The sequence below is a fragment of the Sus scrofa genome, chromosome 1 (genome assembly GCF_054392235.1).
Source record: "Sus scrofa isolate SSC_HxYL_T2T_F1_AM1 chromosome 1, Sscrofa_HxYL_maternal_Yorkshire_Landrace_v2.0, whole genome shotgun sequence".
Classification (NCBI taxonomy): Eukaryota; Metazoa; Chordata; class Mammalia; order Artiodactyla; family Suidae; genus Sus; species Sus scrofa.
Window position 1 is genome coordinate 114,674,529 of NC_139383.1, and position 16,704 is coordinate 114,691,232.

The 16,704-nt window shown below is 38.1% G+C and overlaps 1 long non-coding RNA gene across 5 annotated transcripts in view; it reads left to right on the forward strand.

Annotated features, from left to right (window-relative positions):
- The window catches only part of LOC146406306 (uncharacterized), a 419,026-nt gene that overhangs the window by 244,971 nt on the left and 157,351 nt on the right, over positions 1–16,704 (forward strand). For 3 of the 5 annotated variants that reach the window (XR_014809188.1, XR_014809196.1, XR_014809191.1), the window contains one exon: positions 11,274–15,011. This is a non-coding gene — a long non-coding RNA (uncharacterized LOC146406306). Of the gene's footprint in view, positions 1–11,273; positions 15,012–16,704 lie in introns of those variants that run through there. The other 2 variants (XR_014809194.1, XR_014809195.1) reach the window with 1 other exon arrangement.

Genomic DNA, 16,704 nt, shown 5'->3' on the forward strand with positions numbered 1-16,704 from the left:
ACCATGTTGGCATTTCACTGCTCATTAATAATTGTGGGCAGAAAAAAGGGAATACATTAATTGATGATTGCATCAATCAGTACGTAATTTTCCACTGCTATAAATGTCCTGGTGGCATTTTTAAAAAGGTATATACTAACGGCTAAACTATCAATGGGAGGTGGGATGGGTTTGTGATTATTCTTCCCCATCAGCAGAACGTGTGATGGTCCTCTGGCTTTCATGAGGCGAAATAAATACTCTGAATGAATAGGATGGAGATCATACATCTTTGAAATTTCTATTTTGAAAAGAGACAAGAGAAACAATTTTAGTAGAGCAAAGACAGATTTGAGAGTAGCTCCAGCACTAACACTGTGCACACACAGAGGTGGATAATGGGGTGTAATGGCAGGATTGAATTAGACAAGGCACCACCTCACCAAAATATTTGTCATGAAATATTCTATTCTATTCTATCATAACCCAAGATGCCTTCTCATGCGATTATTCTATTAGCCTAGCATGTGGACCAATAGAACAGTCAGTAGGTTCAGACTCCCCAGTTCACCTTGTCCATTTAAACGGATGATTTGGGATGAACTGGCTAGCTTGATTTAAGAACATTCCCACACATTCCTTGAGCAGTATGTGCCTATTATGTGTAGGTTACAGTTTATGCTAGAAACATAAAAATGTATAAAATACCTGGAAGGGCAGATTAGAGTAAAATACATATAATAAAGACTAAGAGAGTGAAAAAACAAACCAAGTGCCAAGAGAAAGGCACAGCCATCACGCACTGGTGGCACTCTAAAGGAAGGGAGAGGTCCTTGGGTACTGGAGCGTTCAACAAAGACCATTGGAGGAAGGGAGAGAACTTGAGTTAGACTTGAAAGGAAGACTAATGGGAAAGAGGAGGGAGCATTGGCAGGCACATAGTCCAGATGTGGGAAGGGGCATGGCACTTGGGGGAGGGAAAGGGAGTAGAGTAGAGCAGAGAGTTCACAGGGGTGACAAGTTGGGTGTAGTAAGAGGCCAGCGGGTCTTGAACACCTACATACTGGGTTTAGCTCAACAGACAGTGAATATCTTTTAAGAGCGTTTACAGTTGATTCTAGTTTGGGAGTCTTTTTTTCTTTCTGCTTCAAAATCAGCCAAAAATATCCTTTAGGTCAAAGAATGAGGCTAGTGGTTATGAAAAACGAGTCGAACGACTTGCTGCGACTGTTTCCTATACTAGAGCTTAAAACAGATTCTCCAGCATTATCTGTCAATCTATCAAGCCCTAAGGTAGAGCCAGGAGTCACAACTTTGGTCTTTCACTTCCAGAGCTCAAGCTTAACCACTGCCTTGTACCAAAAAGCTATGCCAGCTATAGCAGTTTGAGTAGAAGGAACTATCCAGAGGGGATTACATTATGGGACAAATTGCATTTCATCTTCTTCATTATTACTAATAACCATGGCGATTGTCTTGCTACCTTCCTTGTGGGCTTTATAGTCTTCAACACACTTTCAAGTACGTGATATCTCTTGATTCCCACAACAGCTCTGTTAAATAGGCAAGAATTTTAAATTATAAAGTTATTTCTGGGCTCCCAATTATCTGTGCAATTAATCCTGGTTGCATATGCAGTACTCTCATTTGTATTGTCGTAAAAATTATAATGAACAGTTTGCCCTTCTTTTTTTCCAAAATAGTTTAAAATTCAGGACAGGTTGTTGAAACTCTTTCCAAAAGAGTAGGCTTATTTTAGCATTGCATTTTTCTCAGATTCAGAACCTCCATTCTGCATCAAAATAAAAGCTTGGATGCCACAAAAAATCATTTAGAACAAGGCAATACATCTTTAACACTCCTTAATTACAACTGGATAAGGTGACGCACTTGGAAATCCTTGGAGAGTAGGCAGGTGATCTGCTACATGTGTTTATTTATCTAAAACAATTTAGCAATTTACAACCATATCAACTCTGGTTTGCCTGTCATGGGGCATTTTCCAGAACTCTTTGATTTGGTTGGTCTACATCATATTTTCTTTCCCATCAACTTATCCTCCAACCCGTACACTTTTGTTGTTCTTGCTACTGAGCCAGAAGTTGCCCTTACCCCTTGAGTAAATTAAAGATACTGCTGTAAAATACACCTTTAAAATCCCAGTCTGCCACAGACTAACTTGATTGGTGTGAAACTTGGACCTGCTCTTATTAAACACTGTTAAATATGCTCTTCATTTTCAAGACAAATATGAACAGAAACACAACCAAACATGTACTGTATTAAAATCATTGATTCACAATATTTAAATTTTCAGCTAGCCTCCAATTAGCAGGCTTTCCAATATTTGAACAGAAGACCATTTTAATGTAATTACAAACACATTTTAGGCATCTAAATTTTTTGCATAATTAGTTCCCTATTAAACTATTTATGTAGCCCTTTTTCCATCAGAAACAGAGAAAGCAGAACAATTTTATTCCTTACTGTTACAATAATTAACTATGCAAGTAGAACAGCATATTAATAGAGTATAATTTGTTTACATTTAAAAGAAAATTGTGTTAGATTAGCATAGCAAAAGACTATTTCCATATCCAGGCAGTAATATGCAGGCCTAATAGCAATTTACAGTGTAGTTAAAGAATATTATTAATAAAGTAATACAGTGTAATTCTGTTTGCCCCACCATATTTCACAATGTCCTTAATTACAGCTAATTCCATCGAGACTAATTTGGGTGTTTATTAAGCAGTAGACACAGGAATCTTAAATACAACCTTTGCTAGTAATGAATTTGGAAGTTACCATAGAACTTGTTCTTATAAACCATAGGTACAAGATGAGTATTTATATTTTCTCCCTGGGGTGAATCTATAAACATACATGTATATAATTGATATCTGAAAACAAGCTTTTCTGGAGCCAATGTTTTGTTAACTACTCAATGAAAGGTTTATTATAAATAAATATAGTTAAGGTGAGATGGGATAGAGAATAGCAATTAGGTAACAATTTAGATTGGTGATTCTTTTAGGTGAAAATTTTCACTTATTAATGGCTTGATTTTTTTTCAACTGAACCAATGATGGAAGTGAGTATACTATGCAGTATATTAGTGTTTTTCCCTTATGGGAAGTTAATAATGACTACATTTCACCAGTCACTGTGCTTAATGCTATCTGTCTGTCTGTCTGTCTGTCTATCTATCTATCTATCTATCTATCTATCTATCTATCCATCTTTCTATCTACACACATTACCTTCAGTCCTTAAGGTAACCCTGTAAGGTTGTTAATATTTTATCCATTTTCCAGATGAGGAAACTGAGTCTCAGAGAGCCTAAGGGGTTTACTAGAAATTATGAAACAGTCAACAAAGAGTCTACCCAAGACTTAATATAACTTCAAAGTTCACACTTCGCAGATGTCATGCTCTTTCCTTTTTAGGACATATATCTTTGATCTTTCAAGAGTGGGTTGAAAAAAATTCCCTAAGCTTTGTTGCTCTTTTGGTAGCACTTTAATATATATCCCCAGTTTTGAATTAGATTGTATAGATATCAGAGTGGATAACAACAAGACTAACAACTGTATAAAATTCAATACAGGCCAAAGTATGATAAAGCTCAGATTTCTCCTTTAACATCTATTTATTGATACTTTTTTCTTTATTTTTTTCTCCCTTTATTTCTTTTTTGCTTTCTTTTTAAAGAAAACACGGGTGATGAATGTGGATAAAATTGCTCTGGCAATAATTTCAAGGGCTGTAGTTCCAGGCTTGCTTTTGCCTCTTTTTGACTGACTTGAGATTCAGACTTGGTCTTTGAAAAGTAGAGGCCTAGCACTGATAAGAGTTGAAAATTCTTTGGTATTTAAAAGGCACAGAACAGTAAATACTCAATTTTCAGGTTTCTAGTGGATGTGCTTGTGATTTACTTCTTTGCTCAGATTTTGCTTGTCTGATGATTGAGTACATTCTGTAAACTAGAACCGTGCTCCCTCCTTATGCATCCCTTAAAGTGATATTAAACGGTGGTTTGCATTTCTTTAGTGGGTGCACTAATTAAAGGGCCAAAGAACAGGACATAGACCAGGTGGTGAGAAGAAGCTTCCTTGGGATGATGTCACTAACTTGAGGTCAGAAGACCTAGGCCCTGGCTCTGCCAGTTACTAGCTAGGTGAAATGCACAAGTCACAGTCTCTAAGGGCTGTGGCTGTGCTGTCTGATGGAACTTTCTGCAGTGTTGAAAATGCTCCTTATCTGTGCTATTCAATATGATAGTCACTACCCACACATGGCTGTTGAGCACTTGAAATGGGGAAAGTGAGACCAAGAAACAAAATTTAAATTTTGTTTTATTTTCATTTGTTTAAACTTCATAGCACGTGTGGTTAATAGTTAACTTTTGGAGAGTGCAGTCTTAGCGCATCAATCACCATGCTCATAAAGTAATGGTAAAAACAACCTCTCTGATGTTTCAGAGTATAGCTGTGGACCTAATAAAATAAATAAATAAATATATATATATATGGTTATCTATAAACTTTAAAGCATCTTGCAAAAATAGGCATTTAGTAATAATCATAACAACAACAACAATAATAGTATTAATAGTGGTCACTGCTTGGACATAACTCACCAAGTAGAAAATGTCAAGTTCCCAAGCATGAACTTTATCATTATCTCCTGCTTTTCTCTTTTCCATATTTGTGTTGATCTGTGATTCCTCATTTCCTAGGGGTATATGACAGTCATTGTAAGCTTAATTATGTCTACTGTGGGGAGACCAAAGTAGATAAAAAGACAGGGAGTCCAGAGAATTAGATTCTAATGTAACTCTACCATTGAGCGACTGTGTAATTCTGGCTTCTACTAAAACCCCAAGAGACACTCTTCTATAGGCTTTGACCAAAGAAGTTCTCATGATAGTTTATAGGCTCATAAAATATTAGTGAGAAAAGAGACCTCAGAGATCATCTTGACCAGTCTCTTTCTTCTTCTGGGTGAACACACTGAAGCCTAGAGCTGGTAATGGACTTGGCCAAGCCTGCTCGACTAGTTGGTTTAAGAACCAGGCTTAGGGTACAGGTCTTTGTCCCCTCATGCTGGGACTCCATGGTGCCACTGTATGATAACTCAAGGGTAGGGTGCGGGGGAGTCACTCTTTAATGCCATTGAAGATAGATAGCAAGTTGGTGATCATGTATCCCCACAGGACTTAATCACAATTCTATAAGAGGTGTATAAACCCCACTGTAATTAGCTTAGCACCCCATGGTAGATCATTGACAGAGAATGCATTCCATTAACCAGCTGTGCAACCCAACTTCCACATTTATAAAAGAGTGGGGTTGGCTGAGTGGACCTCCAAGGTCCCATCCTGCTCTCAAAGTCTGTAATCCTAAGTTTCATGCACTGAATTTTTAAAAATTGTAAATAAATTTGTGTTTTGTTTATGACAGTAGTTCCTACAGGTATTTGAAGTGCAAAATGGTACATATATTTGTGCGTCATATTATTTTGTCTACAGATATTATTAGGTGTATGTATAGATCTTCAGGATCCTCGTGGTTACTCCTCAGCTCTAGAAGGGGCTGAAATCCTCTGGTCAGTTAGTATTGCTGGCCTGGGGAGGCCTCTTCTGGAACTAAGATGTGCTCAGTCAATACTTTATGTTTTTGGGTGACCTAGCACAGTTTTGTCTTTTTCTGCCAAGTAGGTTGTTAGGGCTCCCTGTCATCATTTTATATTTTTAATTAAAATGTTTTGAATAAGCACATCATGTTCAGTACAGTATTCAATTACAAAAGGGTATGCAATGAAAAGATACTGTCCCAGATACTGCTGTTAACAATAGGATCACCAACCCTCACATTTGTCCAGGACTGAGGGGTTTTCTGAAATATAGGACTTTCGGAAAAGTCCCAAGAAAGTCCCACTAAAACTGGGAAAGTCCCAAGAAAACCGAAACAAGCTCTTCACCCCAGTAGGTTTCTTGGTATGTCAAATTTCTGATGCCCTCACACTCACCTTTGAAGTTCCCACTGACATGGAATTCCAGTGGGCATGAAGCAATACATTTTTAACATTTTTCTGCAGGGGACATCTTGAAGTCAATAAAATTCACCACTCAAAAGATGAACATCTAAAAGTTTTCACCTATTTCTTATTCTATAAGTTTTAGAGGAAAAAGGATGGGGTAGAAAACCAGACCAACTTATTCAAGGGAAACAATGAAAGTGACAACCTCCACTGTGCAGCTAGTGACCTTTGAAACACTGGGAAGATTTGGTTCACAACAGAATACATTATTACTTTTTGGTGACACTGGCCATCTAAAGCAAAGTCATTTGAGTTTTCTCATTTGTGAAAAGTCTTGATAAGAGACCAAAATTGACTTCTGCTTCCAGTCATGGTGAGGAAAGGAATAAAGTCAAGACCTTGAGTAGACAGGTTTTATGTTTGGAAATAATGGTAATGTTTTCCACTTCTGAAGGGTGAATAATGTACATTCATTAAGATTTCCCCCCAAATGATTTTTCTCTCTACTTTTTTCTGAATGCATAGTTTATGAATGTATAAACCATTATGAAATATAATGCCTTTCAAAATCTACCTCTTTTTATGGAAACTCCATAAAATTTTATTTTTCCTTCTTATTGAATTTTATATTTCCATCTTGTTCAATTCGGGATACGTTTATAGAGTAGTTATTATGTCTAAGGCACAATTCAGAGTGCTGCAGAGAATACCAAAGGTAAGTAAGAGATTCACTGCCCCTCAAGGAGCTTAAACTTGGTGGAATGAGATAAATACCCAAGTAGCTATAGGAATAGGCAACATAAAATAATTGTCACAAAGAAAGTTTACTAGAGAAGGGCTATAACATCTAATTGATGAATAAGAATGGTTTTATCAGATGCAAATGTGTGAAATGGGTCTTGATCAGTAAAATTCGACAGTTGTAATCATTAAACTTCAAGTGTAGGAAACTCTGATGAGTAGCACTGAACTGGAGTATTTGGTGTATAGGCAGGCTCCAAAATACATTGGAGCTGCAGTGTACAGACACATGAAAGCTGTGATGGAGAGTCAGCAATCCAATTCCGTAGGCAGCGGGAAGTTACTGCAGATTTCAGAGTAGGGCCATGATACTGTCAGATGTGCATTTTTAGGTCACTCTGGCACTGGTTTAGGACATGAATTGAAAAGAAAACAGAAGAGAGATGTGAGACAAGGAGACTGGATGAGAAGTGACAAGAGCCTTAACAAAGGACTAAACACAATTAAGGGAACGGTGGTTAAAAATCTTCATGACTTGGAGGGAATGAGCGACAAGAAGTCAGAGGTGACTGGGAGGTTGAGTCTTGATAAGAGGAAGTCGGTTGGTATCAGAAAGCTTATGTGGGTGGCCAAAGAGTTGAATCCCCTTAAGAATTATTTCCATTTTTATTGCTTAATGTTGATATTTTCTTTCACACTTTTTCTATATAATATTATTTCATTTTCATTTTTAAAGAGTTTTCTTGTCCTTTAATTTAAAAAACTTAACGATTTTATCGCAACTCCTTCTCTTGGTACTTTGCTGTACCAACACTGGTTATATAGAAAGCTAGGCAGAGTCAACATTTGCACTGTACTAGGTTGTACTGATTTGTGGGCTGGCGCTCATTCAGTATTTTTTTTACTCTCTGTAAAATGTTAAATAGCTTATCAGAATGTCAGTAAGGGAGCTGGGGGGGGTGCAGTGGGGACAGCAGTCATGCACTGTAATATTACAAAAGTGACATTGTACTTCTTACTTCATTTCAACAGAAAGAACAGTTATCTAATGGTGCTTTGGACTGGGTTAGCATCAGTCTTGGCACTGGGTTATTTACTGGGCTGTTGGTGCTGTGGACCTGGGGGAATCAGACCCTTTAGTTCAAGTCAAAATGTGGAGGCTTTCCAAGACACTTGGGAGGAGAAATAGATGCATTTCTCTCCCTCTCTTAGACTGAAATATTCATTCAGTTTGGTAGTGAAAGTGTAGTCCCAAATAAAGGCAGGGGCTCTTCCCCAACTGTAGCTATTAAGCTACAATCTTATCAGTCACAGTGGTGAGTGGGAGACCCACCAGCTCTCATCCTGAGTTAATCAAATTAGAAGGCATTTGCCATTCTTTCCCCAGCTAGCAGGAAATTAAGTTTCACTGAACCATTTGGGTCACACCCTTTGTATCTAAGAATGACCTCCCTGTAAGATAAATTTACAGTATTCACCTGCTCTGGGGCTTTACCTTTTGATTACTTTTTTCATAGAGTGAACATGTTTAAAGCAACAGTGTTAATATTGTGCATGGCTATTCCACTTTCAGGATAAGCATCCGTGCGGTCACGTGGTAACCCTGGCAGTCGCCCCTAACATCAGAGGAGAATCAATAATAATAATAATATGAATGTCCAAGAACAATCAGTTTGATTTTTTTCAAGTGGGTATGGCTTTAACTATAAAATAATATCCAGCTCTTACAGCCATTAAGTAGTAATGGCAGCCTGATCCTAAATGGAAACAACAAGATTAATCGGCCTCCAGAATGATTGGTTTCTACAAATGTGTTTTTCTCATTCACTTTTTCTTTTCTTTTCACCAGTGACTTTCCAGCTGTTTCTCAGGTCTGGCAAAGTTCTTGCCTGTTTTTTCTTTTTACATAGTTGAGTATCTGGGACTCACATCTCCCGGTAGCATACTCCTAAAACAAGTCAGACACTCTTGGTATGTGCTCTGACACTCAACACATGAAGAAAAGCATCTTACAGTTTCCATGTGCTACAAACTTGGAGCAATTTATTCTCAAGTTCTGCTATCGCTACCTTGATACAGGATTTGAATCGGGGGAAATCAAATATTGATTGAAGAACCAGCAAAATCATATGACGGGCTCTTTCCAAGTTGATATTTTCCATCTCACACCTGGGCTCCACATGATTTTCATGGCCATTTGATAGCATTTGGAAAATTGCTCCCTTCCCTTCCAAAAAAAAAAAAAAAACTTACTAGAAGAGAAACTCAGTGGCTTTTTCTACCGTTCATCCCTTTGTTTCTTCTTTTGTTGATTCTGTAAGAAGCTATGAATGCTTTGTTTTCATTGTAGAAATAAAATTCGGAATATGATGATGGAGTTCCCTTTGTAGCACAGCGGGTTTAGAATCCGACTGTAGCAGGTCACTGCAGAGGTGCAGGTTCGATTCCCAGCCCAGCACAGTGGGTTAAAGGATCTGGCGTTGCTGCAGCTGGGGCTCGGTTTCAATCCCTGGCCTGGGAATTTCTGTATGCCACGGGTGTAACCATAAAAAGAAAAAAAAAAATCAGAATATGATGAAATGATCTCTGCATTATATTACTGTACCTGTCTGAGGCTTTTCGGGTTATGAATCGCCCAAATTTGACTATTACAATCAATTCTAAAAATATTCACATTGACCATTTCCCTGTTTGTTTCCCATACTCCTGATTTCTTGAAAAAGAAGCAATCATTATAATGCAGGACCCAGACAAACATGAGAAGTTCCTAAGCTTACGGGACCCTACTACCCTGAGGGTTGTTGGGAAGTCTGTACTTTCATTATTTATTTATTTATTTAATACATTTTTTCACTCTTCCGTCCAAAGTTGCCTAGTCAAATATAATCTTTGTGCTTACAAATAAATTCAAACAGCTTGCTACTGTTTGTCACAATTTTCATTTGGGCCCTTAGAATCTTGCTTTCTTTTTGTAAAAGCCACATTTTACATTCATAACCCATTGCATGTTGCTCATTTAACCCTGTTCCCACGCTCCACTCCAAATGCATTACGGACTGACCCCGCATGTCAGCACTATAGCATTGTACAGTAAATAGAGTGTTTTGCTTCATAAATCAAGCATAGAACTTATAGCCAACTTCAGCATAAAAAAGTCACTGAAATAATATGGCCCAGCTGCTGGAGATAGACATTGTATTCATAAAGCTAGCCTTAAATTACTGACATTTAAATCCCAATTTGACAAAGCTAAGACTATTTTGGGGGATTCTGAGTAAGCCTCATGAAATTCCAAATTTCTCTTTTGTTGTTTTGAAGATTTGTTTTTAAAAGGAAAGAAGGTTAGATCTCTCTTCAGTATCTTTGATGGTATCAGAAAGGTGCACTTAACGTGATCAGTTCACCTAATTATGTAAGTCACTTTGCAAATCATCTATTTTTTCTTCAGGAACTTGCTCACTAGGGCTTAGCACTCATGTTGATTGTGTCCATCAGCAGTAACATGCAAAGGTGATTTGGAAAACTCAGGTTTGGATTCCTCTCCCATTTAAATCAGATCGAATTGCTAACGTCTCATTGAAGGCGTCCAAAGGTAGAAACTAATTTTATTTCAATCAGCAACTTGAATTTCTCTGTTGGGGGGGGGTCTAAAAGCCCCACAATTGGCAGGACTTCCTGCTTTCCCTGTTCTCTGTTCATCTCTCTCTCTCTATAGGTAGCAATTTTAGCATTCAAAATTTAAAAATATGCCAAAACCCAAAAAATCACATATTGACATCACTTTCTCCAACAACATGCTTTGAAGATCACCTATAATGGGTACTGCCTTGTCCATGATGAATTGTCAGCATAGTGAATTGTTAGTTTAGGCCATAATCTTTCTAGCCAACACCGTTTACTGAAATAAATTAAAATCATTTTATTTTCCCATTATATTTCACTCTCCCCACCTCACCAAAATCTTTTTTTTAAAGAACAAAAGTAAATGCTTCTGACAAATGTAATTACAATAGCACAAGAATTAACGAGAGATTGGAAAAGCTAATGTCTGTATTATATCTTTCATGCAAGCAGCTTAAAACCTGTTACCACTTCATTAAAAGCATTTATCTGCTAACTCTAAAATGAGTGAGACTAGGTTTTTTTGGTTTTTTTTTTTTAATTTTAATGTCCTTACTACAGGTACTTTCTTTGTTCACCCAAGATAGAAAAGTCCGACTGAATTGTGTTCTGGCATAAATTGCCTTCTGGAATTCAACTCCTTCTTTTTGGAAAGTAACAGTATCTTCAAATTAACCTCAGTTAACACGAATGGACTAAAAAAATTGTTCAAAAATTTATGTAGTTCAAAAATTGTCAGATTTGTTGAAATGAATAATGTGTTTGGATTTTTGGAAGACCTTTACAAATTTTGAACCTCCTGCAGTTCCATTTGGTGTAAAGAATTATACTATAAACAAGGGGCTCCATCTGTACTTTTGAAATAACTATTCAGTTTTCCATTTCAGACAAATTGACACGACAAACTGAAAAGCAGAAGTTCATGTTCAAAGAAGTTCAAGAGTAAACATTTAGTCAATTCATCTGCTTGGACTGAGAGAGCTTCAGTGCACGGGGTTCAGGATCCGGAAGGTAGGTTCTAGATTGGTGGGGACGATTCTCTGTACTCTTTTTCCAGCTGCCCCAGGTCACATGCAAAATGTGAGTGTATTCATAGGGCCCTCACTATTTCTGGGCCCTACGTTTATGAATGAGGGAAATAATTATTTTAAAATTTCATTTACTACCTTTAGTTTTTTCAGGTCCTTTCCATCACTTGGTCTCTGTATTTGGCAAAGCAGATAAGAAATTGCATTTCTAGGAAAAGGAAGACGATGATAATGGCTGTTGGAAACTTCTCTGATAGGGCTCAGCAAGGCAAATTCTAAAAGGCTGTTCTAGGTGTATTACTGTTCAATTCAGCTCGACAGGAAATTACAGATCACCAAGACACGGGTTTTGAGATAGTTGCTGTGTGATCTGCTTATAGCAGGAGCTGTCATTTTTAAACCAAAATTTCAGATATATATATAAATTGGGGTGCAAGGGGCAATAAATCCAGCTTCACCCAGAACAGTTGGTACATGTCATCCTCTGGATCTCAAATTCAGGTTTCCCCAGCACTTTCTATCTGGGAACTCTTGTTCAAGGATTCAGGGATTCCCGGCCTGGTCTCTGTCTTCCTCACTGTGCCTGAGGGTAACATGTGCCCCAGGAAGATGTGCAGGTCTCCCTGTATCTGCGTGAAAACTTGTGCAGCACCACGCAAGCCCACTGGCACTTGCCTTTTCAATAACTTATTATTGAAATTATTATTTCTTCTCTGCTTTTCTTTCCATACTGTCTCCTGCGTTTGGCTTCATGTAAACCTCCCATTCTCAGTGCAACCTGGGCCTGCAGTGCTGCCCAGTGGGCAGTGGTCTCCTTTGACATCCTGTAGCACACAGGATCTTTATCATTCATTTGCAACACATCATGCATAGCCTGGCATTGTTAGCTATCTTGTCATCTTTATATTTTTCCCTCCCACGAGATCATACATTCGCTGAGAAATTGTGATGCCTCTTTGTACCCTCTGGCCTTAGTATCTGGTAGACTTTCAATGACAGCTGGCTGATAAGTGATGCAGCATTATATGGATGTATGTGACAGTAGAGGGGTTTGACACGATGCACTCCCATGGCAGTTAATCTATGCAGACTTGTGCTGGATCAAAATCATCAGGTTTAGATAAGACCATTTCAGCTACTGACTGATGCAGCGTTACTTTTTCAGGTGAAAAGACAACTAAATTTAAACATCTCTGTAGTGTGGAATGCACAGAAAGCAACTTGAATTCTGATAAAGGTTGTGTATTACAGACATTAAATTCCTCAGGTCTTTTTTCACAGGGAACATTACAGTGTGACCACAGAATATGCTTTTTAGGTCATCGTTTTAATAATCTCTTTAACAGTTGGCTTATCTCCACTCAATATCCCAAAACTTACAGCAAGGAAACTCAGGATGAGGTCAAGGGAAGGGAATTGGCATTCATTGAATCCATAGGTTTGGGCATTTAATTCTCCATGATAACCTTACAAAGCAGATGGAATTATCTTTATTGTTTTCATGGGAAACCAGAAATTCAGATTTTAATTAATTGTTCAAGATCACACAGAGACAACTCAAGCCTCTCTGTTTTAGGTCTCTTGACCCATTCCAGCACTGCCTCAATAAGAAAGCATCAGCTCTTCTGATTATGGGTCACCTCATTAAAACTCCTCATTATTTCCAATTGGAACATTGCAGCACCTTTTTTTTCCATGTGTGGTTCTGTGCCACTTCTACAGATTTGGGACGGTGGAGGGATTCTGCTTCAAGCAAATCTGGTTTGTTTCATCTTGTAGGATGAGTCCTTAAAGCAAGAGCCCTTACAGTTTTCTCCAGTTATGGTTTTCAGCTATATGGTTGTTCACATTTAAATTAATTAAATAAAAGTGAAAAATGTAGCCTCCTCCTGAAGAAGCTAAGAGGTTTCCTGGTTCTGTTAGAGGGACCCTGAGGTCTGAAGAAGTGGAACAGTTATACAAGCATCTTGGGAAGGTCAGGATGATCCCCAATAAAGAGCTGGCATGAAGAACTTCGGCAGGCACAGCTGGGTTGAAGATCCAGTTTTGTGGATAATTTATATTGGACCTATCAGTGTCTGTTCATCAGACCTCTTATCCATCTATAGCTCTGGACCTTCAGTTTGACTGGTGATCAAGCTCATGGTTTCTGGTTGGTTTGACAATGTTTTGCTTTCTTAGGTCCCCTGATAGTTGACTCTTCTTCACTTCCCTCTTTTCTCCTTTTTAGGAAACTTGCATAGCCATTTTGTTTATGTTCTAAGTTGCCTTTCATTTTTTTAATTGTCCACACTCTCAATGTCTACTCAACTCTACTAGACTTGCTGTGGTTGTTTCTAAACATGGCTGCCATAACCCCTCCCCTCCCTATAGGCACATGCCACACCTCTCCCTACAAGGTAAGGGAGAGTTCCCCCCATCTTGTATCTGGGCTGGCCTTGTGACTTGCTTTGACTGGTAGAATGTGGAAGAAGTGATACTGTATTAGATCCAAGTTCAGGCTTAAGATCTTTCTTTTTCTTTCTCGGAGGCCAATCCATGTAAAAAGTCACACTACCCTGAAATTACCATGTTGTTAAGAAAGCCTAGACCTTGTGGGAAGGGGAGGGAGATACTCAACCAGCCCCTTGCTGTTTCAGCCACCCTAGCTGAGGCAGGAGATGGATGGGTAAAGGAGTCATCTTGAATCTTCTAGTCCCAGCAAATACCATGTGAAGGAGAACAACTACACAGCTTAGTCCAGCCTAGACTACAAAATTAGGAGACATGATTTTGTGATGTTGTTTTAAGCCACTGAATGTTGGAGTGTTGTATTAGACAGCAATGAATAATTAGAACACTTGCTTAAAACTTGTATCCATAATCCACTGTGATATTTTAGAGCCGTGTGATCTAATATGGTATCAGCCAAATATGGTTGCTATATTTAAATTAATTAAAACTGAAGAAAGGAAAAACGCAGTGTCTCAGCTTCACTAGCCACGCGTATGAGGTGCCCCAGAGCCACTGTTTTGGATAGCACATATAGGTCATTTCCATCATTACAGAAAGTTCTGTTGGATCCTAATCATCCTCACATTTTCTGGAGCCTTATGTTACTTATTTGTCAAGAAATGTCAATCCCAGAAAATTGGCTCACTGGAACACAAGGGTTTTGCAGATGCATAGAAGTACAGTAGAAAGAGCTGAATTGGCTCAGGTACAGAGGGTTGGGACTATGTGGGGCCAAGCAGATGGCAAGTCAGGATGGCCTCCCCTCATCCCCTAGGCAATGGGGAGCCATTAAACGTTTTGAGAAGAGAAGGGAAATGACCAAAAAATTCTTTGGAAGGTGAATATCATGCAAAATGAGTTCAACTAGGGTTTGCACTGAATGGGCCTCTCTCAATCTTGTTAGTCATTTGTTTCCCCAGAAACCACTGATTTTCAACTCTTGTCTATTTCTTCAATTATAATTTTTACTTATCTTCCTGGGCTTAGGGCAGGAATAGAATCAAGCCCATTTTCTGCTAATGGAGTAAAATTTAGCTTTGATTTTGTAATTTATTGTACCTTGACCTAAAAGAATTGTCAAAAAAAAAAAAAAACCAAAAAAAACCTACAACAGTAATCTTAATAGAGTTGAAAACATAAACTTCTAAAATATCACTGATAAAGGTACATTATTTACATCCATCTTTTCCAATTATGCCAGTAAAAATGCAAATGTATTTTCTTCTCAGATCTTCTTAAAAATTTTTGCTCTGTGCTTCAGGTATTGTTTTTAACATGAAGTAGAAATTCCTATCTGGTCGAAACAGAATCACCAACCCTGTGTTCCAAAACATATCAAAGTATATCATAAAATACTTATATTGATATATATTAGTTATAACTGTAGGCAAAATTGCATTTGATAAATTCTCTTTTTGTAGAATGATGACAAATATGGGTAACAAAACAAATAGAGTATCTCAATGAAAACGTAATAAAATTCTAACAACTTAAACAGTAAACTTAGTTCAATATAAGTTTATAAGTTAAAAAAAAAAGAGAGTGAGGCAAGAGAGCTGTGAAGCTGTAAGAGTCTGTACTTGGAAATGTTCAGATCTAGATCGTGGTTTTGGACTGGCCATCGATGAGTTTTGTGGCCTTGGACAGGTAGATCACCTATAACATCGGTCTTTAGAGGGGTCCTCGGGTCCCTTCAGTTTTAATGCTTCTTGATCTCGCTCTTCTTTATGAGCTCTTCTGGCTTGAGCTATTGAACAAAGGCTTATTTTGACTCAAGATGTTATGGAAGTACAACCCCCCCCCACACACACACCATAACTCTATTCCTCCTGTTAGGTCCTGATTCCTTACTCCGAAAATAAAACAAAAAGATGAAGACTTAGTAGTGTGAAGAACCATCCTATGCTGAAATTTGCCTCATTGTGGTTGTTTCAGGGTGGTTAAAAGGAAAGAAAAGTAGGAAATGTCTTAAGAGAAGTTTTCCTGTCTCTGCCCACCCACTACTCCCCAATCCTTGTCATGATTTTAAAGTGCTAGAGGCTAAATTGTGTTTTTTTTTTTCAGATCCTCATGAGTACTCATGATTGCATGCACCGTATTTTGTGTAGAGCATCTGCAGAGAATTCGTTCTCACACAGCTAAGTTTTTGTTCTCAGACACCTTTGTAGAAATAGTCATATGGATGATTCTCTCTTCTATCAAGCTGCCTTTGGAACTTAACATACATTTATTCCTCTCCCCTCTTTCCTTCCATCCATCAGTTCGTTGGACATACATGAATTATGTACCTATTCTGTTCATGGCACGGCGAGATGGCTACTGATGAGAAGAGGACCAGAAAGTGTCCTTTCTCCAAGGGTCTTGGCTCAAGAGTGGAGAGTACCTTGTCCAGGACTGAAAGGAGCGCAGGAACAGCCCTTTAGAGGCCATCTCTCAGCTCAATGAAGTAATGCCGAGTGAACAGGGCAGTGACGAGAGGCAATTAGTTCTCTGCTTGACCCCTTTTGCCTCATTGTACTTTGTCCTTATTTTCATGAGCATTAGCATCCCTTTTTTTCTGCTTTTGCCTCTTTTCTCTTTATCCTGCTTCATTTATGGTTCTTAGAGAAACAGCCACCCTTTGATATTCTCAGATGAAGGTCTATATTCATTAGTATGTACAGTGCATGGTGTAAGAAATCTTTATTGAAAATAGTATGCACATAGATCTACAGAAGTGAGTAAATATGATGTATTAGAAAATCTTTTGAAGTACTTTTTAAGTCACAGTGATCTCAAATAACCAGGGCAGATATTT